Source organism: Polypterus senegalus, chromosome 7 (assembly GCF_016835505.1).
Source record: "Polypterus senegalus isolate Bchr_013 chromosome 7, ASM1683550v1, whole genome shotgun sequence".
NCBI lineage: Eukaryota > Metazoa > Chordata > Cladistia > Polypteriformes > Polypteridae > Polypterus > Polypterus senegalus.
Genome location: NC_053160.1, coordinates 77,465,893 through 77,478,561, shown reverse-complemented (window position 1 = coordinate 77,478,561; position 12,669 = coordinate 77,465,893).

Genomic DNA, 12,669 nt, shown 5'->3' with positions numbered 1-12,669 from the left:
ATGCCATGCAACTTTAGGAACTCTGCTGCTTTGGGGGAAGTATTGGGTGTGCTGGTGAAAGGGTTCCTCACAACATGCAGCAACTCTTTGGGAATGTCAAAATCACTGAATCTCTGTGCAAAGTTGTGTTTCAAATGGTCCAGAAAGTCTGACATGACCTTTGTGACTTTACCACTTTGTGATGACTTGATGAAGCCACTAAGGGTTGGAAAGTGCAGCAGTCTGCTACTGAGATCAGATGAAGAAATATCCAGTTTATTTTGAAAAGCAGTTAGCCTTTCAACCACATCAGCAACTGTTTTATCTCTCCCTTGAAGTCCCAGGTTAAGTACATTCAAATGATGACGGGTATCACATAAAAAACACATCTCAGACACAAATTTATTATCCAACATGTTGGTCAGGAATGTTTCAGCCTTTCTGTGCTTGCATTCATGAAGGAAAGTGATGATTTTTTTCCTCAATTCACAGACTCTCATGAGTGAGTTTCCCTGGCTTAACCACCAACATGCTCAGCTGATATATCAGCAAGAATTTTGCGAAACAGTCTGTGTTGGAGACTAGATGTTGATCTGATAAAGTTAATTGTAGTCATGACAGAATCCATTGTGTTTTTCAACTCACCACTTAATTGTGGGCAAAGGACACTCTGATGGATGAGGCAGTGCAGCGACTTCATTTTTGACGCAAGTGCAGACAGCCGTGCAGACAGTCCTTTGATCTTCCTTGCCATCGAGGGCGCACCATCTGTAACAAGCAGGTTAATACGCTCCAAGTCCAGTCCATTCTCTTGAAAAAAATCAACAATCTTCTGGAAGAGTATTTCTCCTGTTGTATTCCCTTCCAGTGGCATAAATCCCAATATGTCCTCTTAAAAAAAGTGACAATCGAAAAATCGCACAAACATACAAAGTTGAGCTACTTGCGAGTTGTCTGTTGATTCATCCACAACCAGGGATATAAAATCAGCCTTCCTCAGTTGATTAAGAAGAGTGTCAAAAACATCCGTAGCTAAAACGTCCACCCTTCTCGCAGCTGTTGTATCGGGCAGTGGGATTGATTTAATCGAAGATATAACTTGCTCTTTCACTTTTTCATCCGTTACCACCTCCTTGACAGCAGCTTGTATGCATTCTTTTACTGTTTCAGAATCTGTAAATGGTCTTTTATTTTTAGTAAGTATCCATGCAATTCGGAGAGATGCTGTTGTAGCTTTCTGCTGCAAAGTGTAGGTTCGGTTGAAAATCACAAAACATTGCTGATAGTTGTGAGTCAGTGTCTTTATTTTTGTCTCTTGAGCCTCTGAGCCCGGGGTATATTCATTATCAAAGTTAGCGTGAGTCGTCTTGAAGTGCCTCCGCACATTGTATTCTTTATTTACCAAGTAAATGAAAAGACAGACAAGGCACATGGGTTTTCCCTCAGCATTTTTTATGTGTGCATACTTATCAGTCCACTTGTTAAATTTTCTATTTTCGCTGTCAACCTTATGTCTCTTCTTTTTTGAATGTAACATGTTCCCGCTGTTTTAAACTGTCATAAACTTTCCATCAAGAGCGTAAACAGCTGCGCAACGTCCCGTAAAATGTCACAAAATGTTATAAATTGTCCCCCTTACAGTTAAGTCGCAGCTATTTAATAAATAATTTATTAAGAGGTATGTAGTTAGTGGACCGGTCCAAAATGACTGATAGGCCGGTTCTGGCCCGTGGGCCGCCTATTGAATAGGGCTCCTCTATATCATCTCCTTTATCAATACACCCCATAAGTGCAGAATCTCTGAGAATATCTGCAAGTGACATGACCTGGTGTTAAATCTATACTTGGAGGTGTACAGAGTGAAGAGTGGAGACTGCACTGCTTCTTGTGGTACTGTAGTGTTGTTCACATCCGTAGCTTATATTCTTGACATATCTCATTGATGGTGGTCATTTATAATTGAATTGAATTTAATTTCACAAGTGTAGTATATCGGGCTATTGTTTCTTTTTTTTCTGCACTAATACCCATCAACTTCTACAGTAGTTACTGTTTCTAATACTGTATTGACACTTTTAGAGCCAGCGTTTAGAACCAAAATGACCAAAAAATGGCTCAGTTACCACAATAAGGTTGCAGTTCTTCTTTATCACTTTTTATAGCTCATTTGTTGTGCATTACAATATCATTCAACATTCATACATATGTTGAAAATGCATAATTATTTCAAAGAACTGCAACTGCCTACCTATTTCATTATTTGTGAAAAAATATTTTGAAATTGATACTGTTACAAAAATTATTGAAATAAAAAGAATACATATGATAATCAGAGTCATTGAGTATGAACACTGTTTTAAATTAATAGTCGTAAATTATGCAGAGGCCACTAATAATTAAACAGCTGTATTTAAGAACTGAGTTTCTGTATATCGGATGAGAGGTGGGCAAAAACACAAGCACATGCAGGAAGAAATGGACAAAAAAAAGAAAAATAAAAACAGAAGAACGCAGAAAGGAGGTCAGCTTTGTTTTCTGAGCAATAGAAGAAGGTAACAAAAGCATTATAGAATGTAGAGAGAAAAGATCAAGAACTTTTCATTTTGTGAAAACTTTAAAATTTAAAACAATGAAGATGTAATCACTTCCCTTTGTCAACTGCCAATACTATTTTTTGGTTTCTGCTGCAAGGTATATACATTTTAAGGAAACACATTTACTTGCATCTTCCAAAATAACAGCCAAAAACCTTCTAAGGCTGTAGGAGATCAACAGGGCTTGTTCCTGAAAGGTGTAATTGACCAAAGCATGATTTTCAACTGTGGCAATTGATGTTTATGACTGCTTTCAATTTATATTAGTAATTTTATTACTAAGAAAGCAAAATCATTTTGATACAAATTAAGGAGCGTGAAAGGATTTACTTTACAGCAGTTTTTAGTTTCTTGGCAGAAGTAATAAAAATTAAAACCACTGCAGGTTTTTCTTTTGTGTGTGTGTTTTTAAAAACCTTCCATAAAGCCATAATATTTCTAATTAACTTTATTTCAATCCTAATATAAAATAAACGAATAGATGAAGTACATACTGGGAGACCCAGGACTTACTGAAGGAATTTTATCTCCCAAGTGGCCTGGAGCATCTTGGAATTCCCAGGGCAGATCTGACAGATGTTTCTGAGCTATGCAATGGCCTCGTGTGACCAGTTTAGCATGTTATCACCATGAACCTTACAAGGACAAGTGGCAATAAAGTGAAGACACAAAGCTCTATCTAAGAAAAGACTGGCATTTTGTGGCATTATGATTGAAGTTAAAATAAATTCAAATCGCTTAATATTGATATGATCTTTAGACCTGGCAGATTAATTTAAGATAATCTGTTCAAAGGCCAAGTTTAGAAGCACCAGATCAGGCAGCTCAAGTACAGCAGAGATAAAGAAAACCAGCAATAAAAAGAAGGTGCATTATTTGTGTGGTATCTGTGAATTGGTAAACCCACCATTGTAACACTGACCTTTTCATTTTATTACACAACCTTTACATAACAATAAAAATGAATTCAAACTCAAACTGAAACTACAGTGTCTGACACAGTCAACCCTACATACAAGTACACAAGGATCATTCACTGTCTCAAGGTACTAGTCTCTAAAGAAGGAGCCAGACATACAGTAAGAGTGTAAAAGGTGGAGAAAACAGTAAAAGGCAAAGTTCAGCAGGGAGGAATCTGGCAAAATGAAGGAAACAGATGTGTAGAAATCTGAATCATTTGCACAGTTTTTGAGTCTTAAATGTTGTCACTAAAAGATAAATTGGACTTTTACTCTTTTCTTAGTTGATTCATGCCTCTAAACAAGATGTATATTGTAAAGTTTATCTTGAAGAAGAAAATCAATCAGGGCACAATGAAGTAAAATAGAATCTAAAATCTGGATTAGACAAATTGTGTAATTGTCAATTTCAGTACACCCAAATTGAGAGGAAAGTCAGCAGTAGTGCATAACTTAGTATCACTGTGTTAGATATAAAAAATGAAATACAGAGCAGACATAAGGCCTGCAGTACAGATCAGGCCCTTGGACTTTTTTTAAAACAGCCTACATCATCAGTACATTCTACATAACAAAACATGTTATGTACAGCCTGCAATTACTGTTTTCTCAAAGACCACCTTTAACATGAATTTCATATTTAGATTGAAGGCTGAATCTGTATATAATTTAGCTGGATTACATTTACATCTGGCATTAAAATGTAACTCCAGTATTTGCTTGTGTAATTTTTGCTGATTTTGTTCCTGTAGCTGTCTTTAGCTTGCCTAACCTGTCCTACAGAATAAAAGCTGATGAAGAGGTAAGACTGTTTTGCAATTGTAATGAGCAGATGTGTGTCATTTTTTTTAAAATGTATTGGTAGTTTTCTGTTGATTTATTAGGCCTGTGTGGGAATATCAAGTGTTGATTTAGCCCTCTGTAAAACTGATGTAGGGACATGGAGGATGAAGAAATGTCTGAACTTTGGACTGGATTATCTTCAGAGTGTAAGCAGTGCAGAAGAAGCTTTGCTTTTTTGAGTATGTCAGATACACTTCATCAGTGCAGCTCTAGTGCTTTTGTTAAAACCTGCTAAGTCATTTGACTCTGCTGCAAGTTGCATCTGCCTTGATAATCGCTCATTTTTTGGAGAAACTGGGTGTAGAAAATGGATAAAAAGATAAATTATAGTACTGAAGTACATGAAATTAATCATGTGAAAAGAGGAAAATACATTTTCAAAGGCATTACTAAATATCACATCATAAAACAATGTGATCAGTCTGCCTATTAAGAAATATAATAACAATGCTTAAATGTTTACAAGCTCTCTTCAAGTCAACACTATCGAAACATAATTGCTTGCTATTGTATGTTCAGTTCAAAGCTTGAGTCTTTATTTTATTAAAAGAGTGTCAGTCTAATCATAAAATATTTCTCAGCCACAGTTTTTGAGCTTAAACATAGAAAATGTCAGATTATTAACTTTTCTTATTTGTTAAAATACTTTGCCTGACCTCCCTTATTTTGGATTTTTCTACTTTCTCTTTTCCTGAGGTGTGGGAAGATGTTTAAAATCAAGGTTGCTGCTGACAGAAGGTCAATTCCTGATGCCTCATTTACACAAGAATTATCTTCCCCAATTAGAGAAGAGACAAAATGTGAGCGTTAAGCCCTCAGAGTTACTAACCAAGGGTATCATATCAAAGGTAGAGTAGATTATTTTACTAAATAAGCCTTTCACTTCCAAGAATCATCACAATTATCATCAGTTGAGGGAAGCCTGTGGTAAAATGTAGACATAAGCCTAGTATTGTAGCTTTGAAAGTCATTCTGTGACAGCTTAGAGAAAACGAGGGTCTTGTCCTGGGTTGTACCGTTTCGTCAGGACATCCAGAAACAGCTTCATAGAAACTTTTGCCATGAGTGTTAATTAAACCAGTTACATTTTATACCCATATAACTGGGTTTTGTGTTATTCTAATTGTCGAAATGGCCAATCTGTACATCTAAGCTGATAAGTGAAGATGAGTTTGCACCCTGCACCATTACTCCACATGAGAGATGACAGGTAATAGTTCATTCATCTTATTTTCATCTGCTCCAACAATAAGGTGTAACAGAACTCATTAGGTGATAGTGATTGTGATGTTACTGTATTACTATGGGAATATTTAATATGCCCCACTTTATGTTCTGCAGTGTCTCTTACATTTTCAGGTGTTGCGGAAATAAGGTAGCCCTTAGATCCTCTACGCTCACCTAGTGACTTCTCCAAAGTTTACAGCTTGTTAAAAAGACAGTTGAGACAAGTCAAAGCTTGAGTTTTACATGAGGCTTTGGACTAGACCCTAAAGTGGTGCGTTCAAATCCTGTTACTGACACTCTTTAATCATAAGTAAGTCACTTGACCTACCTGTGCTCAAAATGGAAAACCAAAAGAAATATAACCAAAAGTATCATAATGTTTTATGTTGCCTTAGATCAGAGGTAGCCAACTCAGTGCCCATGGGCACCTGGTCACCCACAGGGACCACGTCAGTTGCCCGCACTAGACACCATGGAGCTCCATCTAAAAATTATATTTAATTGTGTTGCTGTTCTTTTTGAATCAATATCACTTGCATTGATGTAGATACTAACTACTTACTGGCTACTTACTTTCCTAAACAAGTGAAATGCAATTAGTCTGTTAAATCTGTCATCTCATTAGTCAGTCTGATTAATTTTTTTAAATATTTGATTTTTTTTTTTATTCAGTAACTGCCATTTTATTTTTTGATTTTGGTGTGGTCACCACCATTGCAGTGGAGATGTTGTTTATGGTTATGGTCAGGTTCTCTAATGTAGCGTATTTTGCTCCCTTTGAGAAATGTTTAGCAAAGAAAACTTGTAAGACTTGTAAGGGTTTTCATTTATGAATATTTTTGATGTCATGTCTTCTCTAAAACCATCATTTTCTGATTTATTTCCTAGTTTTAAAGGCATTGTTTAAAAAATATATAAACAAAAAAAAAAACAAACAAACAAAAACCTGGTGTTATATTAAACCTTCTCAATATTGGTTCCAAAGTAATGATCAGATGAAGAAGGTCAGTTGGTTGATTTGGTTGGTGAAACTAATTGGAAGAATTTCCTTTACCATATATATTCACGTATAAGTCGGGTCTTAAAACACGAAAAATCAATCATAAAATCAGACCCCGACTTATACACCCGTTCAAAAATGCGACACTTAATTTTTTTTTCAGACGCATCAAATTTTGTTGCAGCAGAGCAGTTATCCATTTCTTTTGCTACTTCAACAACGTTTAATTTAAAACCAGCTTCATGTTTTCTTCTGATCGAATGCTCCATCGTAGATAAGGGATGCTCTTACGATAAAGGTGTATGAGGGTGTGAGATACAAAAAACACAAATCAGTGCAAATGTTGCTTCAGAATAGTTCAGGTCACGAAGGCACAAAAGAGAGAGAGGTTAAGAGCACATGCTGAAAGCGCATTGCCACACACACAGAGAAAAAAAAGGCAGTGTGCTCCGTGGTTACTCTATCAGGTGGACATTAGCATATCATAATCTTTTGGACCAAAAGCGTGAGTTTTCTGCATTCAACTTATAGGACCGACATTATAAAATACCAAAAATTATACAATGAAATCAAGTCCCGACTTATCTGTGGGAGAACTTATCCACAAGTATATATGGTAATTACCCAAATTTTCTAGAAATGTTTTGGGATTGCCTTTCTTTGAGTGTCAGTTTATGCTTCAACGTGCCCTCTTTTCAGTAGATTTTGTGAAGCTTACCTTAACCTGTTTAACTCTATATTTTCAGAACCATAAAAAAGATTGGCAGATAGTACAAGATAACTTGTTTAAGAAGGAGACCCCTGCCAAGATCGTCACTGAGAAGATAAGGGCTCTTCCAGACTTGTGGTGCATAAAGTGGTACTCATGACAGGAATCATTTGCTTGGGAGGTCAATCTCAGAAACTTGCTCCTTGGTGTATTGATCCTTATACTATCATGGAGAGAGTTGGACCACTTTTGTACAAGCTGGCACTTCAAGTAATTTTAAAATCCATTCCACCACCTACATTTCTAGACTGAAACCCATATACACCACTCGCTTGCCTTGTCTTTCTCAACAGAATATGAAAATATTGGGTACCAGAAGATGTGGAGCAAAAAACATTATTTGGTTCATCGGTACAGGCTGGAAGATGATATGTTGGTACCTGCTTGTGATATTCATGCACCTTGTCTCTTTTGGCTAAATTGGTACCACCCTAATCATCCAGATGGGTACATTTCAAGTCTGTGCCTTAGGAGGGGAACTCTGTAATTAATCTGTCACTATAGTTAGGTTGACTGATTTTTGGAATTACTGGATTTGTTTTTCTGATTGTATAATTCTTTTTTATTTTGGCTACTCCATTTTGCTGTTAAGCTTTGGAAAGGTCACTCCTAGTTTATGTCGATACTTGCATGGCCATGACCAAATTGTTTTTTTGTTGCTGGGCTGAGTGCCTGTAAAATCACTAGAACTCATGTAACAAATTATATCATCACCTCCTATGGCTGAACATGATTCAAAAACTTGATATTGCTTGAATGAGCCTTTCTTTTGTGCATGAGATCATATTCTAGAAGTGGCTTATTTAGCAATATTTTAGACAAAATACATACTTTTGGGATGCTGGGAGCATATGAATAGATACCTGATGTGGATTAAGCAACAAAAGCCATTTCTAATTTTTCTTTTTTAATGAACATCTTGATATTGTTTGCTGTTGTTCAGCTTTGGTCCCTTTGAAGCCTATTGTATCAAGATATTTGTTATCTATGTTCTCTGTGAAAACGTGAGATTAAACAGAGTTTAAGGCAGCCACACACAGAATTCTCTCCAGTTCCATATGTGCAAAACATTCAATTATTCAACTTAACATCTTTTATCGAGCACATCTGTCTCATTTGAAATTGTCCAAAATGTTTCCAGCGCAAGATCCAACCTGAAAACATTGCAATCTGGCCCCAGCTTTACAAGGCAACAAATACTGGACGTGTACCAAATTAACATCATTCTGGACAAAAATTTTTAAATGCCTATCAGAGAGCCTTGCTGTCGCAATCTCTCTTAATCCACTAACAGCTGTGTTTGGTGTACTTCCTGGTGGGCTTAAAGTGGAGAAGGACAAACAAACTACACTGTAATTGCCTTTACTTTACTACTAGCATGCAGACTTGTCTTGCTCAACTGGAAGAATCCTAACCCCTCCACTTTTAAGTTAGTGGGTAACTGATGTTATATACTTTTTGAAATTGAAAAACATTAAATTCTGACATAGAGGATCTGTTCAACACTGTTTTTAAAACCCGGCAGGACCTAATCAATAACATTTTAGAATAAGCATTTATATTGGGGGAAAAGACTCCTTTCTCTCTTTACTACTCTTAACAATTTTGCTCTGGTTGTTGGCCTTCCTCTCTTTCTCATGGGTGGGAGTTGAATTGAATTTAGTTTTGTTAGGTTTTACTTGTTTGAATGGAATGTTGCTTCCTTTTAATAAATTCAATAAAAAAAGGAAATAAAAAAAATCATATTTCTGGGGAGAGTATTGGGTAAAGAAGAAAATGTAACCAGAATTAGAATGTAGGGATGTTCAAAGGTCAGAGTTTGAATTCTGAAATGTTCTCCCTGCAGCCACCTGAATGGTGCATGGACCAAAGCTCTTCATCAATGCAGCGGTGCAAGGAGAACAAAATAACACATGAAGTAGCAGACACCTGGAATCAGAATAAGAGCAGGTGACATTAACAGGCTGCACAAAAAATAAAGGTTCCTGCAATGTAGCTAAATAGTCTGGGGTTTAGTGAGCTGCATAAACAAAATATCTTTTAGATATTTTTAATTTCTCTAGTTTTTATTGTATTCTGAAATATAAAACCGAAAAAATCTTGCTATCTCTACTTAATTCTGATTTTCTAGCCATTATTCCTTGCAGGGCTTCTGGCAGCTTCTGATCTGTATGAAAACAAGAACTACTAGATCATGAAACTTTGTTATTAATTGCACTTCTGTGGCTAATGGCTGGCCAAGGAGCATGAGCACCACTGTTTAGCTATTCCTTGTGAATTAGATAAGATGACCAATGCATTACCTACAAGACGCAACTCATCCATGCCTGCCACTTAACAGACCCCAATCCTTCTTTTTGTGTGTGGTAAACCCTATGTGGATTCTTTATGGTTGGTCTGATCAGGCTTATGTTGATCACTTACCAACCCAGGAGCATGCCAGGACTGTCTCCTTGTATTGCTGTTCCTAAGGAAATTCAAATACATTTGTTAACAATTATCATCCATCCATCCATTATCCAACCCGCTATATCCTAACTACAGGGTCACGGGGGTCTGCTGGAGCCAATCCCAGCCAACACAGGGAACAAGGCAGGAAACAAACCCCGGGCAGGATGCCAGCCCACCGCCAGGCGGTTAACAATTATCATGGATGACCTAATTTTTTATTAGATTTCTCTTTGTCTCCCTGCTCATTAACACAATTTGCCATATTTAAATCTACCAGGAATACGTGGCACCCAGCAAGACAACTCTTAAGATTACAGAGTCACACAGGCCATCTTTCAAAACCAGGTCTTCATTTTAGAATGGAAAGCAAAAATTCTCTGGCCAATAACAAACATTTCTGGCTTGTCAGCTAAAAAACCCTGAAGTAAAGGGCACTTAGGGCTCTTCAACAGACATGTGAATTTTAACAGTATTAGCTATTCTCCATTTCTTGACATGGCAGTGTGGAAGACGAATGTTCTCTTTGTTCCCTTGTACTAATTCACATCTGAGAAGTTTTACAAAACCCTGTAAAAGCATGTTTTGTTTTACCAAACAGAAAAATATTTGTGCAAAGGACTCAAGGTCTAAGCATTCCACACATGAGTCTGCCTTATCACGTTTTCCCTTAGCTTACATCTGAACGCCATAACAAAAGGAGCCAAGAAATCAAGTTTTACAAGGGACATTAAAGGGGCTCAAGGTTTGTGTATAATAAATGTGTTGACTGTTGCATTTTATAATTATATTAAATCACGCATTCTAGGGGTATAAAACTGGACCCCACCCAACAGACGGGGTTCAGAAGAGCCTTTCCGCTGTCATGTATATTTGATTGTCTGCTTTTCTGAAACTCTTCTCACCGTGACTCTGCAAAATAAAGCTGCTTTATAACCGCACCTGCTGTCGGGTCTGAGTTTTCGTCCACAGCAGCAATACATGTTATCACTTGCAGATAGATTTCTTAGGTGTGATCAGTCTTATCTAAAAGATGTCATGCCAGTAATCTTTGCGTTGTACACATTTACACTCCTTCTGTCTTCCTGACACTACATGAAAATAATAATACCAAAGTGTGTGGACTTCACATAGAAAAACTGACATGGCTGCTTTCAGACTACTGTGGCCTACAAACCAGTGATGGTCTGCTTTTTAATTTTTTACCTTATTGGCTGCCCAGTATATTCCTATTAAAAGGTGAAGAAAAAACAGTTGAAAAATAGAACATGAGAGGCTCACACATTGAACAGTTATGTAGGTCATTTCTGCTTTAACAAGCTGTTCAAGTAACTCTCCCTCCACAATCTTTCTTTTCTGAAAGCCATGTAGAATAGTAGTAGCACGATGCTTATTGTAAAGTCAGGAGTCTCTTGACCAAAAAAAAAAAGCATTCAAGGTCGTTTGCAAAGACTTTATGCATTTTGTTCACATAGCTAGCATGAGTGACTGAATAACAGGTTGTATTCTCTGAGCAGTCTGGTAGAACTGGTGGTTTTGGTTTTCTGAACTTCGTTCTGACACTGGTTAAAAGAAAAACAACAACTACATGTGGAAAATATTGTTTAGAGACGCAGTGATAATGCATGTAGCTAACTGTATAAGAAAATAGCAAAAATAAGCACAAAGTCAAAAAAGTTTTAATAAAATTAAGGTTTTCAGATTTACTGTAGCAAAAGGTTATAAGCAGGAAAATGGTTTCATACCCAATCGATATTGACTAAAATAGCTTAAAAACTTTGGAAGTAAAGTCATCACGAAGTAGCAAGGACAAGGTGCCATTAAAAAAAATGGTCATAGTTGTTAATTACTGCCCCACGTCCAACTATCATCTAGGGAACAACATATTATAATGTGCTGACTTATTTTTTTATGAATTCACAAACACTTTTTCTGGGTTATGAAATATGAGACTGAAAAAAGTAAAATATATTCAAAAGATAAACACAGCAAAAATTGGCCCAGAAATTCCATGAACATTCATCAAGCCTATTTCAAAAATATCAGAATTAGCAAACAGGCTGTCATGATCCTGCAACTTCAAAATCTCAAAAAGGAAGGCAAATCTGAAAAAACAAAAGCCAGAACTGCTCACACTACAGGCCAACAACAAAGGAGCAGACCTCACCACCTCAAGCAAAAGAGACTAGGGTTGTGAGATTTCTGAGTAGGAGAACACAAAAGGCAGGAAAGGAAGACAAATGAGGAGGCATTGGAAATGTCTCTTAATGGTGGATAGCTTGGAATTTGGGGGATTAGGGGGTATGATCCCTAGACTTGGACTGATATACCTACATTCTTTCAAAGTGCGGGACAATTGAAAGGAACTGAACTGATGTCAGCTCCTGATGATAATATCAACATTTTATAAAATAGTGGGGGTGCCCTTTCAGTTTAGAGTGGGGTTGGTCAGACTATGTATTTTCACTTATCAATGAAATGATGACATTACAAATCAGTCCCAAAGGTATCACGTCCTAGTGAGCTGAACGACTTCCGGCCAGTCGCTCTGACGTCACATGTGATGAAGACCATGGAGCGGCTGCTGCTTCACCACCTGAGGCCAAGGTCCTCCATGCACTCGACCCTCTGCAGTTCACATACTAGGAGAAAGGGGGAGTGGAGAATGCCATCATCTGTATGGTACACAGATCCCTCTCCCACTTGGACAGAGGCAGTGGTGCTGTAAGAATTATGTTTCTGGACTTCTCTAGAGCCTTCAACACCATCCAACCTCTGCTCCTTAGGGACAAGCTGACAGAGATGGGAGTAGATTCATACCTGGTAGGATGGATCGTGGACTATCTTACA